General features: G+C 44.9%; 25 non-coding genes and 35 pseudogenes across 25 annotated transcripts in view; all 60 read left to right on the forward strand.

Moving 5' to 3' along the window:
* Nucleotides 1-30, forward strand: part of LOC142125726 (5S ribosomal RNA) — a 119-nt pseudogene extending 89 nt beyond the window's left edge.
* Nucleotides 31-114: 84 nt separating this feature from the next.
* LOC142125410 (5S ribosomal RNA) lies at nucleotides 115-233 on the forward strand. Its single transcript, XR_012684885.1, has one exon. It is a non-coding gene; the product is annotated as a 5S ribosomal RNA (ribosomal RNA).
* Nucleotides 234-317: 84 nt separating this feature from the next.
* On the forward strand, nucleotides 318-436 carry LOC142125506 (5S ribosomal RNA). The gene has a single exon (XR_012684973.1). It is a non-coding gene; the product is annotated as a 5S ribosomal RNA (ribosomal RNA).
* Nucleotides 437-520: 84 nt separating this feature from the next.
* LOC142125557 (5S ribosomal RNA) lies at nucleotides 521-639 on the forward strand (annotated as a pseudogene).
* Nucleotides 640-722: 83 nt separating this feature from the next.
* On the forward strand, nucleotides 723-841 carry LOC142125709 (5S ribosomal RNA; annotated as a pseudogene).
* An 83-nt stretch (nucleotides 842-924) lies between these two features.
* LOC142125560 (5S ribosomal RNA) lies at nucleotides 925-1043 on the forward strand (annotated as a pseudogene).
* An 83-nt stretch (nucleotides 1044-1126) lies between these two features.
* Nucleotides 1127-1245, forward strand: LOC142125521 (5S ribosomal RNA). The gene has a single exon (XR_012684987.1). It is a non-coding gene; the product is annotated as a 5S ribosomal RNA (ribosomal RNA).
* An 84-nt stretch (nucleotides 1246-1329) lies between these two features.
* Nucleotides 1330-1448, forward strand: LOC142125905 (5S ribosomal RNA; annotated as a pseudogene).
* An 85-nt stretch (nucleotides 1449-1533) lies between these two features.
* LOC142125606 (5S ribosomal RNA) lies at nucleotides 1534-1652 on the forward strand (annotated as a pseudogene).
* An 84-nt stretch (nucleotides 1653-1736) lies between these two features.
* Nucleotides 1737-1855, forward strand: LOC142125524 (5S ribosomal RNA). The gene has a single exon (XR_012684989.1). It is a non-coding gene; the product is annotated as a 5S ribosomal RNA (ribosomal RNA).
* Nucleotides 1856-1939: 84 nt separating this feature from the next.
* Nucleotides 1940-2058, forward strand: LOC142125388 (5S ribosomal RNA). The gene has a single exon (XR_012684865.1). It is a non-coding gene; the product is annotated as a 5S ribosomal RNA (ribosomal RNA).
* Nucleotides 2059-2142: 84 nt separating this feature from the next.
* LOC142125375 (5S ribosomal RNA) lies at nucleotides 2143-2261 on the forward strand (annotated as a pseudogene).
* An 85-nt stretch (nucleotides 2262-2346) lies between these two features.
* Nucleotides 2347-2465, forward strand: LOC142125454 (5S ribosomal RNA). The gene has a single exon (XR_012684926.1). It is a non-coding gene; the product is annotated as a 5S ribosomal RNA (ribosomal RNA).
* Nucleotides 2466-2549: 84 nt separating this feature from the next.
* On the forward strand, nucleotides 2550-2668 carry LOC142125525 (5S ribosomal RNA). Its single transcript, XR_012684990.1, has one exon. It is a non-coding gene; the product is annotated as a 5S ribosomal RNA (ribosomal RNA).
* An 84-nt stretch (nucleotides 2669-2752) lies between these two features.
* On the forward strand, nucleotides 2753-2871 carry LOC142125349 (5S ribosomal RNA; annotated as a pseudogene).
* An 85-nt stretch (nucleotides 2872-2956) lies between these two features.
* On the forward strand, nucleotides 2957-3076 carry LOC142125706 (5S ribosomal RNA; annotated as a pseudogene).
* An 84-nt stretch (nucleotides 3077-3160) lies between these two features.
* LOC142125539 (5S ribosomal RNA) lies at nucleotides 3161-3279 on the forward strand. The gene has a single exon (XR_012685004.1). It is a non-coding gene; the product is annotated as a 5S ribosomal RNA (ribosomal RNA).
* Nucleotides 3280-3362: 83 nt separating this feature from the next.
* Nucleotides 3363-3481, forward strand: LOC142125585 (5S ribosomal RNA; annotated as a pseudogene).
* Nucleotides 3482-3563: 82 nt separating this feature from the next.
* Nucleotides 3564-3682, forward strand: LOC142125533 (5S ribosomal RNA). Its single transcript, XR_012684998.1, has one exon. It is a non-coding gene; the product is annotated as a 5S ribosomal RNA (ribosomal RNA).
* An 85-nt stretch (nucleotides 3683-3767) lies between these two features.
* Nucleotides 3768-3886, forward strand: LOC142125508 (5S ribosomal RNA). Its single transcript, XR_012684975.1, has one exon. It is a non-coding gene; the product is annotated as a 5S ribosomal RNA (ribosomal RNA).
* Nucleotides 3887-3970: 84 nt separating this feature from the next.
* Nucleotides 3971-4089, forward strand: LOC142125812 (5S ribosomal RNA; annotated as a pseudogene).
* Nucleotides 4090-4174: 85 nt separating this feature from the next.
* On the forward strand, nucleotides 4175-4293 carry LOC142125714 (5S ribosomal RNA; annotated as a pseudogene).
* An 84-nt stretch (nucleotides 4294-4377) lies between these two features.
* Nucleotides 4378-4496, forward strand: LOC142125646 (5S ribosomal RNA; annotated as a pseudogene).
* An 84-nt stretch (nucleotides 4497-4580) lies between these two features.
* On the forward strand, nucleotides 4581-4699 carry LOC142125683 (5S ribosomal RNA; annotated as a pseudogene).
* An 85-nt stretch (nucleotides 4700-4784) lies between these two features.
* Nucleotides 4785-4903, forward strand: LOC142125860 (5S ribosomal RNA; annotated as a pseudogene).
* Nucleotides 4904-4987: 84 nt separating this feature from the next.
* LOC142125400 (5S ribosomal RNA) lies at nucleotides 4988-5106 on the forward strand. The gene has a single exon (XR_012684876.1). It is a non-coding gene; the product is annotated as a 5S ribosomal RNA (ribosomal RNA).
* Nucleotides 5107-5190: 84 nt separating this feature from the next.
* LOC142125376 (5S ribosomal RNA) lies at nucleotides 5191-5309 on the forward strand (annotated as a pseudogene).
* An 85-nt stretch (nucleotides 5310-5394) lies between these two features.
* On the forward strand, nucleotides 5395-5513 carry LOC142125455 (5S ribosomal RNA). The gene has a single exon (XR_012684927.1). It is a non-coding gene; the product is annotated as a 5S ribosomal RNA (ribosomal RNA).
* An 84-nt stretch (nucleotides 5514-5597) lies between these two features.
* Nucleotides 5598-5716, forward strand: LOC142125526 (5S ribosomal RNA). The gene has a single exon (XR_012684991.1). It is a non-coding gene; the product is annotated as a 5S ribosomal RNA (ribosomal RNA).
* An 84-nt stretch (nucleotides 5717-5800) lies between these two features.
* On the forward strand, nucleotides 5801-5919 carry LOC142125350 (5S ribosomal RNA; annotated as a pseudogene).
* An 85-nt stretch (nucleotides 5920-6004) lies between these two features.
* Nucleotides 6005-6124, forward strand: LOC142125707 (5S ribosomal RNA; annotated as a pseudogene).
* Nucleotides 6125-6208: 84 nt separating this feature from the next.
* On the forward strand, nucleotides 6209-6327 carry LOC142125540 (5S ribosomal RNA). Its single transcript, XR_012685005.1, has one exon. It is a non-coding gene; the product is annotated as a 5S ribosomal RNA (ribosomal RNA).
* An 83-nt stretch (nucleotides 6328-6410) lies between these two features.
* Nucleotides 6411-6529, forward strand: LOC142125586 (5S ribosomal RNA; annotated as a pseudogene).
* An 82-nt stretch (nucleotides 6530-6611) lies between these two features.
* LOC142125536 (5S ribosomal RNA) lies at nucleotides 6612-6730 on the forward strand. Its single transcript, XR_012685000.1, has one exon. It is a non-coding gene; the product is annotated as a 5S ribosomal RNA (ribosomal RNA).
* Nucleotides 6731-6815: 85 nt separating this feature from the next.
* LOC142125509 (5S ribosomal RNA) lies at nucleotides 6816-6934 on the forward strand. Its single transcript, XR_012684976.1, has one exon. It is a non-coding gene; the product is annotated as a 5S ribosomal RNA (ribosomal RNA).
* An 84-nt stretch (nucleotides 6935-7018) lies between these two features.
* LOC142125813 (5S ribosomal RNA) lies at nucleotides 7019-7137 on the forward strand (annotated as a pseudogene).
* Nucleotides 7138-7222: 85 nt separating this feature from the next.
* Nucleotides 7223-7341, forward strand: LOC142125715 (5S ribosomal RNA; annotated as a pseudogene).
* An 84-nt stretch (nucleotides 7342-7425) lies between these two features.
* LOC142125434 (5S ribosomal RNA) lies at nucleotides 7426-7544 on the forward strand. The gene has a single exon (XR_012684908.1). It is a non-coding gene; the product is annotated as a 5S ribosomal RNA (ribosomal RNA).
* An 84-nt stretch (nucleotides 7545-7628) lies between these two features.
* Nucleotides 7629-7747, forward strand: LOC142125684 (5S ribosomal RNA; annotated as a pseudogene).
* Nucleotides 7748-7832: 85 nt separating this feature from the next.
* LOC142125922 (5S ribosomal RNA) lies at nucleotides 7833-7951 on the forward strand (annotated as a pseudogene).
* Nucleotides 7952-8029: 78 nt separating this feature from the next.
* LOC142125792 (5S ribosomal RNA) lies at nucleotides 8030-8148 on the forward strand (annotated as a pseudogene).
* Nucleotides 8149-8433: 285 nt separating this feature from the next.
* LOC142125927 (5S ribosomal RNA) lies at nucleotides 8434-8553 on the forward strand (annotated as a pseudogene).
* An 84-nt stretch (nucleotides 8554-8637) lies between these two features.
* Nucleotides 8638-8756, forward strand: LOC142125356 (5S ribosomal RNA; annotated as a pseudogene).
* Nucleotides 8757-9039: 283 nt separating this feature from the next.
* LOC142125575 (5S ribosomal RNA) lies at nucleotides 9040-9158 on the forward strand (annotated as a pseudogene).
* An 83-nt stretch (nucleotides 9159-9241) lies between these two features.
* On the forward strand, nucleotides 9242-9360 carry LOC142125906 (5S ribosomal RNA; annotated as a pseudogene).
* Nucleotides 9361-9445: 85 nt separating this feature from the next.
* On the forward strand, nucleotides 9446-9564 carry LOC142125499 (5S ribosomal RNA). The gene has a single exon (XR_012684967.1). It is a non-coding gene; the product is annotated as a 5S ribosomal RNA (ribosomal RNA).
* An 84-nt stretch (nucleotides 9565-9648) lies between these two features.
* LOC142125551 (5S ribosomal RNA) lies at nucleotides 9649-9767 on the forward strand. Its single transcript, XR_012685015.1, has one exon. It is a non-coding gene; the product is annotated as a 5S ribosomal RNA (ribosomal RNA).
* Nucleotides 9768-9850: 83 nt separating this feature from the next.
* On the forward strand, nucleotides 9851-9969 carry LOC142125412 (5S ribosomal RNA). Its single transcript, XR_012684887.1, has one exon. It is a non-coding gene; the product is annotated as a 5S ribosomal RNA (ribosomal RNA).
* An 83-nt stretch (nucleotides 9970-10052) lies between these two features.
* Nucleotides 10053-10171, forward strand: LOC142125573 (5S ribosomal RNA; annotated as a pseudogene).
* Nucleotides 10172-10255: 84 nt separating this feature from the next.
* Nucleotides 10256-10374, forward strand: LOC142125793 (5S ribosomal RNA; annotated as a pseudogene).
* Nucleotides 10375-10457: 83 nt separating this feature from the next.
* Nucleotides 10458-10577, forward strand: LOC142125928 (5S ribosomal RNA; annotated as a pseudogene).
* Nucleotides 10578-10661: 84 nt separating this feature from the next.
* LOC142125364 (5S ribosomal RNA) lies at nucleotides 10662-10780 on the forward strand (annotated as a pseudogene).
* A 283-nt stretch (nucleotides 10781-11063) lies between these two features.
* On the forward strand, nucleotides 11064-11182 carry LOC142125576 (5S ribosomal RNA; annotated as a pseudogene).
* An 83-nt stretch (nucleotides 11183-11265) lies between these two features.
* On the forward strand, nucleotides 11266-11384 carry LOC142125907 (5S ribosomal RNA; annotated as a pseudogene).
* Nucleotides 11385-11469: 85 nt separating this feature from the next.
* LOC142125500 (5S ribosomal RNA) lies at nucleotides 11470-11588 on the forward strand. Its single transcript, XR_012684968.1, has one exon. It is a non-coding gene; the product is annotated as a 5S ribosomal RNA (ribosomal RNA).
* An 84-nt stretch (nucleotides 11589-11672) lies between these two features.
* LOC142125359 (5S ribosomal RNA) lies at nucleotides 11673-11791 on the forward strand. The gene has a single exon (XR_012684861.1). It is a non-coding gene; the product is annotated as a 5S ribosomal RNA (ribosomal RNA).
* An 84-nt stretch (nucleotides 11792-11875) lies between these two features.
* LOC142125425 (5S ribosomal RNA) lies at nucleotides 11876-11994 on the forward strand. The gene has a single exon (XR_012684899.1). It is a non-coding gene; the product is annotated as a 5S ribosomal RNA (ribosomal RNA).
* An 83-nt stretch (nucleotides 11995-12077) lies between these two features.
* LOC142125909 (5S ribosomal RNA) lies at nucleotides 12078-12196 on the forward strand (annotated as a pseudogene).
* Nucleotides 12197-12281: 85 nt separating this feature from the next.
* On the forward strand, nucleotides 12282-12400 carry LOC142125426 (5S ribosomal RNA). Its single transcript, XR_012684900.1, has one exon. It is a non-coding gene; the product is annotated as a 5S ribosomal RNA (ribosomal RNA).
* Nucleotides 12401-12484: 84 nt separating this feature from the next.
* The window catches only part of LOC142125530 (5S ribosomal RNA), a 119-nt gene continuing 103 nt past the window's right edge, over nucleotides 12485-12500 (forward strand). Inside the window, exon 1 of the ribosomal RNA XR_012684995.1 lies at nucleotides 12485-12500. This exon is cut by the window's right edge and continues 103 nt beyond it. This is a non-coding gene — a ribosomal RNA (5S ribosomal RNA).

The following is a 12500-nucleotide window of genomic DNA, read 5'->3' on the forward strand; positions in this document are numbered from 1 at the left end:
ACCACCTGGGAATACCAGGTGCTATAGGCAGTTTTTTTTTATTTTCTCTTGTTCCGGCTTCCTTCGAAGCTGGTTTTGAGATGTATAAGACATGTAGGTCTTTAGAAAACCAATACCTACAGCCACACCACCCTGAACAAGCCCAATCTCATTTGATCTTGGAAGCTAAGCAGGACCGGGCCTGGTTAGTACTTGGATGGGAGACCACCTGGGAATACCAGGTGCTGTAGGCCATTTTTTTTTATTTTCTCTTGTACCGGCTTCCTTCAATGCTGGTTTTGAGATGTATAAGATATGTAGGTCTTTAGAAAACCAATACCTACAGCCACACCACCCTGGACAAGCCCAATCTCATTTGATCTTGGAAGCTAAGCAGGACCGGGCCTGGTTAGTACTTGGATGGGAGACCAACTGGGAATACCAGGTGCTGTAGGCCATTTTTTTTTATTTTCTCTTGTTCCGGCTTCCTTCAATGCTGGTTTTGAGATGTATAAGAGATGTAGGTCATTAGGAAACCAATACCTACAGCCACACCACCCTGAACAAGCCCAATCTCATCTGATCTTGGAAGCTAAGCAGGGCCAGGCCTGGTTAGTACTTGGATGGGAGACCACCTGGGAATACCAGGTGCTGTAGCCCTTTTATTTTATTTTTTCTTGTTCCGGCTTCCTTCAATGCTGGTTTTCAGATGTATAAGAGATGTAGGTCATTAGGAAACCAATACCTACAGCCACACCACCCTGAACAAGCCCAATCTCGTCTGATCTTGGAAGCTAAGCAGGGCCAGGCCTGGTTAGTACTTGGATGGGAGACCACCTGGGAATACCAGCTGCTGTAGGCCTTATTTTTTTATTTTCTCTTGTTCCGGCTTCCTTCGAAGCTGGATTTGAGATGTATAAGAGATGTAGGTATTTAAGAAAACAATGCTATAGCCACACCCCCCTGAACAAGCCCAATCTCATCTGATCTTGGAAGCTAAGCAGGGCCGGGCCTGGTTAGTACTCAGATGGGAGACCACCTGGGAATACCAGGTGCTGTAGGCCTTTTTTTTTATTTTCTCTTGTTCTGGCTTCCTACAATGCTGGTTTTAAGATGTATAAGAGATGTAGGTCAGTAAGAAACCAATACCTACAGCCACACCACCCTGAACAAGCCCAATCTCATCTGATCTTGGAAGTTAAGAAGGGCTGGGCCTGGTTAGTACTTTGATGGGAGACCACCTGGGAATACCAGATGCTGTAGGCCTTTCTTTTTTATTTTCTCTTGTTCCGACTTCCTTCAATGCTGGTTTTGAGATGTATAAGAGATGTAGGTCATTAGGAAATCAATATCTACAGCCACACCACCCTGAACAAGCCCAATCTCGTCTGATCTTCAAAGCTAAGCAGGGCCAGGCCTGGTTAGTAGTTGGATGGGAGACCACCTGGGAATACCAGGTGCTTTAGGCAATTTTTTTTTTATTTTCTCTTGTTCCGGCTTCCTTCGAAGCTGGTTTTGAGATGTATAAGAGATGTAGGTCTTTAGGAAACCAATACCTACAGCCACACCACCCTGAACAAGCCCAATCTCATCTGATCTTGGAAGCTAAGAAGTGCCGGGCCTGGTTAGTACTTGGATGGGAGACCACCTGGGAATACCAGGTGCTGTAGGCAATTTTTTTTTATTTTCTCTTGTTCCGACTTCCTTCAATGCTGGTTTTGAGATGTATAAGAGATGTAGGTCATTAGGAAACTAATACCTACAGCCACACCACCCTGAACAAGCCCAATCTCGTCTGATCTTGGAAGCTAAGCAGGGCCTGGCCTGGTTAGTACTTGGATGGGAGACCACCTGGGAATACCAGGTGCTGTAGGCAGTTTTTTTTTATTTTCTCTTGTTCCGGCTTCCTTCGAAGCTGGTTTTGAGATGTATAAGAGATGTAGGTCATTAGAAAAACAATACCTACAGCCACACCACCCTGAACAAGCCCAATCTCATCTGATCTTGGAAGCTAAGCAGGGCTGGGCCTGGTTAGTACTTGGATGGGAGACCACCTGGGAATACCAGGTGCTGTAGGCAAATTTTTTTTATTTTCTCTTGTTCCGACTTCCTTCAATGCTGGTTTTGAGATGTATAAGAGATGTAGGTCATTAGGAATTCAATATCTACAGCCACACCACCCTGAACAAGCCCAATCTCGTCTGATATTCAAAGCTAAGCAGGGCCAGGCCTGGTTAGTAGTTGGATGGGAGACCACCTGGGAATACCAGGTGCTTTAGGCAATTTTTTTTTTATTTTCTCTTGTTCCGGCTTCCTTCGAAGCTGGTTTTGAGATGTATAAGAGATGTAGGTCTTTAGGAAACCAATACCTACAGCCACACCACCCTGAACAAGCCCAATCTCATTTGATCTTGGAAGCTAAGAAGGGCCGGGCCTGGTTAGTACTTGGATGGGAGACCACCTGGGAATACCAGGTGCTGTAGGCAATTTTTTTTTATTTTCTCTTGTTCCGACTTCCTTCAATGCTGGTTTTGAGATGTATAAGAGATGTAGATCATTAAGAAACCAATACCTACAGCCACACCACCCTGAACAAGCCCAATCTCGTCTGATCTTGGAAGCTAAGCAGGGCCTGGCCTGGTTAGTACTTGGATGGGAGACCACCTGGGAATACCAGGTGCTGTAGGCAGTTTTTTTTTATTTTCTCTTGTTCCAACTTCCTTCGAAGCTGGTTTTGAGATGTATAAGAGATGTAGGTCATTAGAAAATCAATATCTACAGCCACACCACCTTGAACAAGCCCAATCTCGTCTGATCTTCAAAGCTAAGCAGGGCCAGGCCTGGTTAGTAGTTGGATGGGAGACCACCTGGGAATACCAGGTGCTTTAGGCAATTTTTTTTTTATTTTCTCTTGTTCCGGCTTCCTTCGAAGCTGGTTTTGAGATGTATAAGAGATGTAGGTCTTTAGGAAACCAATACCTACAGCCACACCACCCTGAACAAGCCCAATCTCATCTGATCTTGGAAGCTAAGAAGGGCCGGGCCTGGTTAGTACTTGGAATGGGAGACCACCTGGGAATACCAGGTGCTGTAGGCAATTTTTTTTTATTTTCTCTTTTTCCGACTTCCTTCAATGCTGGTTTTGAGATGTATAAGAGATGTAGGTCATTAGGAAACCAATACCTACAGCCACACCACCCTGAACAAGCCCAATCTCGTCTGATCTTGGAAGCTAAGCAGGGCCTGGCCTGGTTAGTACTTGGATGGGAGACCACCTGGGAGTACCAGGTGCTGTAGGCCTTATTTTTTTATTTTCTCTTGTTCCGGCTTCCTTCGAAGCTGGATTTGAGATGTATAAGAGATGTAGGTCTTTAAGAAACCAATGTTATAGCCACACCCCCCTGAACAAGCCCAATCTCATCTGATCTTGGAAGCTAAGCAGGGCCGGGCCTGGTTAGTACTCGGATGGGAGACCACCTGGGAATACCAGGTGCTGTAGGCCTTTTATTTTATTTTTTCTTGTTCCGGCTTCCTTCAATGCTGGTTTTCAGATGTATAAGAGATGTAGGTCATTAGGAAACCATACCTACAGCCACACCACCCTGAACAAGCCCAATCTCATCTGATCTTGGAAACTAAGAAGGGCTGGGCCTGGTTAATACTTGGATGGGAGACCACCTGGGAATACCAGGTGCTGTAGGCCTTTTTTTTTTTATTTTCTCTTGTTCCGGCTTCCTTCGAAGCTGGTTTTGAGATGTATAAGACATGTAGGTCATTAGAAAACCAATACCTACAGCCACACCACCCTGAACAAGCCCTATCTCATCTGATCTTGGAAGCTAAGCAGGACCGGGCCTGGTTAGTACTTGGATGGGAGACCACCTGGGAATACCAGGTGCTGTAGGCCATTTTTTTTTATTTTCTCTTGTTCCGGCTTCCTTCAATGCTGGTTTTGAGATGTATAAGAGATGTAGGTCATTAGGAAGCCAATACCTACAGACACACCACCCTGAATAAGCCTAATCTCGTCTGATCTTGAAAGCTAAGCAGGGCCGGGCCTGGTTAGTACTTGGATAGGAGACCAACTGGGAATACCAGGTGCTGTAGGCCTTTTTTTTTTTATTTTCTCTTGTTCCGTCTTCCTTCAATGCTGGTTTTGAGATGTATAAGAGATGTAGGTCATTAGAAAAACAATACCTAAAATCACACCACCCTGAACAAGCCCAATCTCATTTGATCTTGGAAGCTAAGCAGGGCCGGGCCTGGTTAGTACTTGGATGGGAGACCACCTGGGAATACCAGGTGCTGTAGGCAATACTTTTTTATTTTCTCTTGTTCCGACTTCCTTCAATGCTGGTTTTGAGATGTATAAGAGATGTAGGTCATGAGGAAACCAACACCTACAGCCACACCACCCTGAACAAGCCCAATCTCATCTGATCTTGGAAGCTAAGCAGGGCCAGGCCTGGTTAGTACTTGGATGGGAGACCACCTGGGAATACCAGGTTCTGTAGGCAATTTTTTTTTATTTTCTCTTGTTCCGGCTTCCTTCAATGCTGGTTTTGAGATGTATAAGAGATGTAGGTCATTAGGAAACCAATACATACAGCCACACCACCCTGAACATGCCCAATCTCATCTGATCTTGTAAGCTAAGCAGGGCCGGGCCTGGTTAGTACTTGGATGGGAGACCACCTGGGATTACCAGGTGCTGTAGGCCTTTTTTTTTTTATTTTCTCTTGTTCCGTCTTCCTTCAATGCTGGTTTTGAGATGTATAAGAGATGTAGGTCATTAGGAAACCAATACCTACAGCCACAGCACCCTCAACAAGCCCAATCTCATCTGATCTTGGAAGCTAAGCAGCGCCAGGCCTGGTTAGTACTTGAATGGGAGACCACCTGGGAATACCAGGTGCTGTAGGCAGTTTTTTTTTATTTTCTCTTGTTCCGGCTTCCTTCGAAGCTGGTTTTGAGATGTATAAGAGATGTAGGTCATTAGAAAAACAATACCTACAGCCACACCACCCTGAACAAGCCCAATCTCATCTGATCTTGGAAGCTAAGCAGGGCTGGGCCTGGTTAGTACTTGGATGGGAGACCACCTGGGAATACCAGGTGCTGTAGGCAAATTTTTTTTATTTTCTCTTGTTCCGACTTCCTTCAATGCTGGTTTTGAGATGTATAAGAGATGTAGGTCATTAGGAATTCAATATCTACAGCCACACCACCCTGAACAAGCCCAATCTCGTCTGATATTCAAAGCTAAGCAGGGCCAGGCCTGGTTAGTAGTTGGATGGGAGACCACCTGGGAATACCAGGTGCTTTAGGCAATTTTTTTTTTATTTTCTCTTGTTCCGGCTTCCTTCGAAGCTGGTTTTGAGATGTATAAGAGATGTAGGTCTTTAGGAAACCAATACCTACAGCCACACCACCCTGAACAAGCCCAATCTCATTTGATCTTGGAAGCTAAGAAGGGCCGGGCCTGGTTAGTACTTGGATGGGAGACCACCTGGGAATACCAGGTGCTGTAGGCAATTTTTTTTTATTTTCTCTTGTTCCGACTTCCTTCAATGCTGGTTTTGAGATGTATAAGAGATGTAGATCATTAAGAAACCAATACCTACAGCCACACCACCCTGAACAAGCCCAATCTCGTCTGATCTTGGAAGCTAAGCAGGGCCTGGCCTGGTTAGTACTTGGATGGGAGACCACCTGGGAATACCAGGTGCTGTAGGCAGTTTTTTTTTATTTTCTCTTGTTCCAACTTCCTTCGAAGCTGGTTTTGAGATGTATAAGAGATGTAGGTCATTAGAAAATCAATATCTACAGCCACACCACCTTGAACAAGCCCAATCTCGTCTGATCTTCAAAGCTAAGCAGGGCCAGGCCTGGTTAGTAGTTGGATGGGAGACCACCTGGGAATACCAGGTGCTTTAGGCAATTTTTTTTTTATTTTCTCTTGTTCCGGCTTCCTTCGAAGCTGGTTTTGAGATGTATAAGAGATGTAGGTCTTTAGGAAACCAATACCTACAGCCACACCACCCTGAACAAGCCCAATCTCATCTGATCTTGGAAGCTAAGAAGGGCCGGGCCTGGTTAGTACTTGGAATGGGAGACCACCTGGGAATACCAGGTGCTGTAGGCAATTTTTTTTTATTTTCTCTTTTTCCGACTTCCTTCAATGCTGGTTTTGAGATGTATAAGAGATGTAGGTCATTAGGAAACCAATACCTACAGCCACACCACCCTGAACAAGCCCAATCTCGTCTGATCTTGGAAGCTAAGCAGGGCCTGGCCTGGTTAGTACTTGGATGGGAGACCACCTGGGAGTACCAGGTGCTGTAGGCCTTATTTTTTTATTTTCTCTTGTTCCGGCTTCCTTCGAAGCTGGATTTGAGATGTATAAGAGATGTAGGTCTTTAAGAAACCAATGTTATAGCCACACCCCCCTGAACAAGCCCAATCTCATCTGATCTTGGAAGCTAAGCAGGGCCGGGCCTGGTTAGTACTCGGATGGGAGACCACCTGGGAATACCAGGTGCTGTAGGCCTTTTATTTTATTTTTTCTTGTTCCGGCTTCCTTCAATGCTGGTTTTCAGATGTATAAGAGATGTAGGTCATTAGGAAACCATACCTACAGCCACACCACCCTGAACAAGCCCAATCTCATCTGATCTTGGAAACTAAGAAGGGCTGGGCCTGGTTAATACTTGGATGGGAGACCACCTGGGAATACCAGGTGCTGTAGGCCTTTTTTTTTTTATTTTCTCTTGTTCCGGCTTCCTTCGAAGCTGGTTTTGAGATGTATAAGACATGTAGGTCATTAGAAAACCAATACCTACAGCCACACCACCCTGAACAAGCCCTATCTCATCTGATCTTGGAAGCTAAGCAGGACCGGGCCTGGTTAGTACTTGGATGGGAGACCACCTGGGAATACCAGGTGCTGTAGGCCATTTTTTTTTATTTTCTCTTGTTCCGGCTTCCTTCAATGCTGGTTTTGAGATGTATAAGAGATGTAGGTCATTAGGAAGCCAATACCTACAGACACACCACCCTGAATAAGCCTAATCTCGTCTGATCTTGAAAGCTAAGCAGGGCCGGGCCTGGTTAGTACTTGGATAGGAGACCAACTGGGAATACCAGGTGCTGTAGGCCTTTTTTTTTTTATTTTCTCTTGTTCCGTCTTCCTTCAATGCTGGTTTTGAGATGTATAAGAGATGTAGGTCATTAGAAAAACAATACCTAAAATCACACCACCCTGAACAAGCCCAATCTCATTTGATCTTGGAAGCTAAGCAGGGCCGGGCCTGGTTAGTACTTGGATGGGAGACCACCTGGGAATACCAGGTGCTGTAGGCAATACTTTTTTATTTTCTCTTGTTCCGACTTCCTTCAATGCTGGTTTTGAGATGTATAAGAGATGTAGGTCATGAGGAAACCAACACCTACAGCCACACCACCCTGAACAAGCCCAATCTCATCTGATCTTGGAAGCTAAGCAGGGCCAGGCCTGGTTAGTACTTGGATGGGAGACCACCTGGGAATACCAGGTGCTGTAGGCAATTTTTTTTTATTTTCTCTTGTTCCGGCTTCCTTCAATGCTGGTTTTGAGATGTATAAGAGATGTAGGTCATTAGGAAACCAATACATACAGCCACACCACCCTGAACATGCCCAATCTCATCTGATCTTGTAAGCTAAGCAGGGCCGGGCCTGGTTAGTACTTGGATGGGAGACCACCTGGGATTACCAGGTGCTGTAGGCCTTTTTTTTTTTATTTTCTCTTGTTCCGTCTTCCTTCAATGCTGGTTTTGAGATGTATAAGAGATGTAGGTCATTAGGAAACCAATACCTACAGCCACAGCACCCTCAACAAGCCCAATCTCATCTGATCTTGGAAGCTAAGCAGCGCCAGGCCTGGTTAGTACTTGAATGGGAGACCACTTGGGAATATCAGGTGCTGTATGCTTTTTTTTTTCTCTTGTTCCGACTTCCTTCAATGCTGGTTTTGAGATGTATAAGAGATGTAGGTCATTAAGAAACTAAAACCTACAGCCACACCACCCTGAACATGCCCAATCTCATCTGATCTTGTAAGCTAAGCAGGGTCAGGCCTGCTTAGTACTTGGATGGGAGACCACCTAGGAATACCAGGTGCTGTAAGCCTTTTTTTTTATTTTCTCTTGTTCCAGCTGCCTTCAATGCTGGTTTTGAGATGTATAAGAGATGTAGGTCATTAAGAAACTAAAACCTACAGCCACACCACCCTGAACATGCCCAATCTCGTCTGATCTTGTAAGCTAAGCAGGGCCATGCCTTCTTAGTACTTGGATGGGAGACCACCTGGGATTACCAGATGCAGTAGGTTTTTTTTTTAATTTTCTCTTGTTACGGCTTCCTTCAATGCTGGTTATGAGATGTATAAGAGATGTAGGTTATTAGGAAACCAATACCTACAGCCACACCACCCTGAACATGCCTAATCTCGTCTGATCTTGAAAGCTAAGCAGTGCTGAGCCTGGTTAGTACTTGGAAAGGGAGACCACCTGGGAATATCAGGTGTTGTAGGCTTTTTTTTTTTATTTTCTCTTGTTCCAGCTTCCTTCAATGCTGGTTTTGAGATGTATAAGAGATGTAGGTCATTAGAAAATCAATACCTACAGCCACAGCACACTGAACAAGCCTTATCTCATCTGATCTTGGAAGCTAAGCTGTGCCGGACCTGGTTAGTACTTGGATGGGAGACCACCTGCGAATATTAGGTGCAGTAGGCCTTTTTTTTTTTTTTCTCTTGTTCCGGCTTCCGTCAATGCTGGTTTTGAGATGTATAAGAGATGTAGGTCATTAGGAAACCAATACCTACAGCCACACCCCCATAAACAAGCCCAGTTTCGTCTGATCTTGGAAGCTAAGCAGGGCCGGTCTGGTTAGTACTTGGGTGGGAGCCCACCTAGGAATACAAGGTGCTGTAGGCCTTTTTTTTATTTTCTCTTGTTCCAGCTTCCTTCAATGCTGGTGTTGAGATTTATAAGAGATGTAGGTCATTAGAAAACCAATACCTACAGCCACAGCACCCTGAACAAGCCCAATCTCATCTGATCTTGGAAGCTAAGCAGGGCTGGGCCTGGTTAGTACTTGGATGGGAGACCACCTGGGAATACCAGGTGCTGTAAGCAGTTTTTTTTATTTTCTCTTGTTCCGACTTGATTCAATGCTGGTTTTGAGATGTATAAGAGATGTAGGTCATTAGGAAATCAATATCTACAGCCACACCACCCTGAACAAGCCCAATCTCGTCTGATCTTCAAAGCTAAGCAGGGCCAGGCCTGGTTAGTAGTTGGATGGGAGACCACCTGGGAATACCAGGTGCTTTAGGCAATTTTTTTTTTATTTTCTCTTGTTCCGGCTTCCTTCGAAGCTGGTTTTGAGATGTATAAGAGATGTAGGTCTTTAGGAAACCAATACCTACAGCCACACCACCCTGAACAAGCCCAATCTCATCTGATCTTGGAAGCTAAGAAGGGCCGGGCCTGGTTAGTACTTGAATGGGAGACCACCTGGGAATACCAGGTGCTGTAGGCAATTTTTTTTTATTTTCTCTTGTTCCGACTTCCTTCAATGCTGGTTTTGAGATGTATAAGAGATGTAGGTCATTAGGAAACCAATACCTACAGCCACACCACCCTGAACAAGCCAAATCCCATCTGATCTTGGAAGCTAAGCAGGGCCTGGCCTGGTTAGTACTTGGATGGGAGACCACCTGGGAATACCAGGTGCTGTAGGCTTTTTTTTTTATTTTCTCTTGTTCCTGCTTCCTTCAATGCAGGTTTTGAGATGTATAAGAGATGTAGGTCATTAGAAAAACAATACCTACAGCCACACCACCCTGAACAAGCCCAATCTCATCTGATCTTGGAAGCTAAGCAGGGCTGGGCCTGGTTAGTACTTGGATGGGAGACCACCTGGGAATACCAGGTGCTGTAGGCAGTTTTTTTTATTTTCTCTTGTTCCGACTTGATTCAATGCTGGTTTTGAGATGTATAAGAGATGTAGGTCATTAGGAAATCAATATCTACAGCCACACCACCCTGAACAAGCCCAATCTCATCTGATCTTGGAAGCTAAGAAGGGCCGGGCCTGGTTAGTACTTGAATGGGAGACCACCTGGGAATACCAGGTGCTGTAGGCAATTTTTTTTTATTTTCTCTTGTTCCGACTTCCTTCAATGCTGGTTTTGAGATGTATAAGAGATGTAGGTCATTAGGAAACCAATACCTACAGCCACACCACCCTGAACAAGCCCAATCCCATCTGATCTTGGAAGCTAAGCAGGGCCTGGCCTGGTTAGTACTTGGATGGGAGACCACCTGGGATTACCAGATGCAGTAGGTTTTTTTTTTAATTTTCTCTTGTTACGGCTTCCTTCAATGCTGGTTATGAGATGTATAAGAGATGTAGGTTATTAGGAAACCAATACCTACAGCCACACCACCCTGAACATGCCTAATCTCGTCTGATCTTGAAAGCTAAGCAGTGCTGAGCCTGGTTAGTACTTGGAAAGGGAGACCACCTGGGAATATCAGGTGTTGTAGGCTTTTTTTTTTTATTTTCTCTTGTTCCAGCTTCCTTCAATGCTGGTTTTGAGATGTATAAGAGATGTAGGTCATTAGAAAATCAATACCTACAGCCACAACACACTGAACAAGCCTTATCTCATCTGATCTTGGAAGCTAAGCTGTGCCGGACCTGGTTAGTACTTGGATGGGAGACCACCTGCGAATATTAGGTGCAGTAGGCCTTTTTTTTTTTTTCTCTTGTTCCGGCTTCCGTCAATGCTGGTTTTGAGATGTATAAGAGATGTAGGTCATTAAGGAAACCAATACCTACAGCCACACCCCCATAAACAAGCCCAGTTTCGTCTGATCTTGGAAGCTAAGCAGGGCCGGTCTGGTTAGTACTTGGGTGGGAGCCCACCTAGGAATACAAGGTGCTGTAGGCCTTTTTTTTATTTTCTCTTGTTCCAGCTTCCTTCAATGCTGGTGTTGAGATTTATAAGAGATGTAGGTCATTAGAAAACCAATACCTACAGCCACAGCACCCTGAACAAGCCCAATCTCATCTGATCTTGGAAGCTAAGCAGGGCTGGGCCTGGTTAGTACTTGGATGGGAGACCACCTGGGAATACCAGGTGCTGTAAGCAGTTTTTTTTATTTTCTCTTGTTCCGACTTGATTCAATGCTGGTTTTGAGATGTATAAGAGATGTAGGTCATTAGGAAATCAATATCTACAGCCACACCACCCTGAACAAGCCCAATCTCGTCTGATCTTCAAAGCTAAGCAGGGCCAGGCCTGGTTAGTAGTTGGATGGGAGACCACCTGGGAATACCAGGTGCTTTAGGCAATTTTTTTTTTATTTTCTCTTGTTCCGGCTTCCTTCGAAGCTGGTTTTGAGATGTATAAGAGATGTAGGTCTTTAGGAAACCAATACCTACAGCCACACCACCCTGAACAAGCCCAATCTCATCTGATCTTGGAAGCTAAGAAGGGCCGGGCCTGGTTAGTACTTGAATGGGAGACCACCTGGGAATACCAGGTGCTGTAGGCAATTTTTTTTTATTTTCTCTTGTTCCGACTTCCTTCAATGCTGGTTTTGAGATGTATAAGAGATGTAGGTCATTAGGAAACCAATACCTACAGCCACACCACCCTGAACAAGCCCAATCCCATCTGATCTTGGAAGCTAAGCAGGGCCTGGCCTGGTTAGTACTTGGATGGGAGACCACCTGGGAATACCAGGTGCTGTAGGCTTTTTTTTTTTATTTTCTCTTGTTCCTGCTTCCTTCAATGCAGGTTTTGAGATGTATAAGAGATGTAGGTCATTAGAAAAACAATACCTACAGCCACACCACCCTGAACAAGCCCAATCTCATCTGATCTTGGAAGCTAAGCAGGGCTGGGCCTGGTTAGTACTTGGATGGGAGACCACCTGGGAATACCAGGTGCTGTAGGCAGTTTTTTTTATTTTCTCTTGTTCCGACTTGATTCAATGCTGGTTTTGAGATGTATAAGAGATGTAGGTCATTAGGAAATCAATATCTACAGCCACACCACCCTGAACAAGCCCAATCTCGTCTGATCTTCAAAGCTAAGCAGGGCCAGGCCTGGTTAGTAGTTGGATGGGAGACCACCTGGGAATACCAGGTGCTTTAGGCAATTTTTTTTTTATTTTCTCTTGTTCCGGCTTCCTTCGAAGCTGGTTTTGAGATGTATAAGAGATGTAGGTCTTTAGGAAACCAATACCTACAGCCACACCACCCTGAACAAGCCCAATCTCATCTGATCTTGGAAGCTAAGAAGGGCCGGGCCTGGTTAGTACTTGGATGGGAGACCACCTGGGAATACCAGGTGCTGTAGGCAATTTTTTTTTATTTTCTCTTGTTCCGACTTCCTTCAATGCTGGTTTTGAGATGTATAAGAGATGTAGGTCATTAGGAAACCAATACCTACAGCCACACCA

The sequence above is a fragment of the Mixophyes fleayi genome, unplaced genomic scaffold (assembly GCF_038048845.1).
Source record: "Mixophyes fleayi isolate aMixFle1 unplaced genomic scaffold, aMixFle1.hap1 Scaffold_260, whole genome shotgun sequence".
NCBI classification, from domain to species: Eukaryota; Metazoa; Chordata; class Amphibia; order Anura; family Limnodynastidae; genus Mixophyes; species Mixophyes fleayi.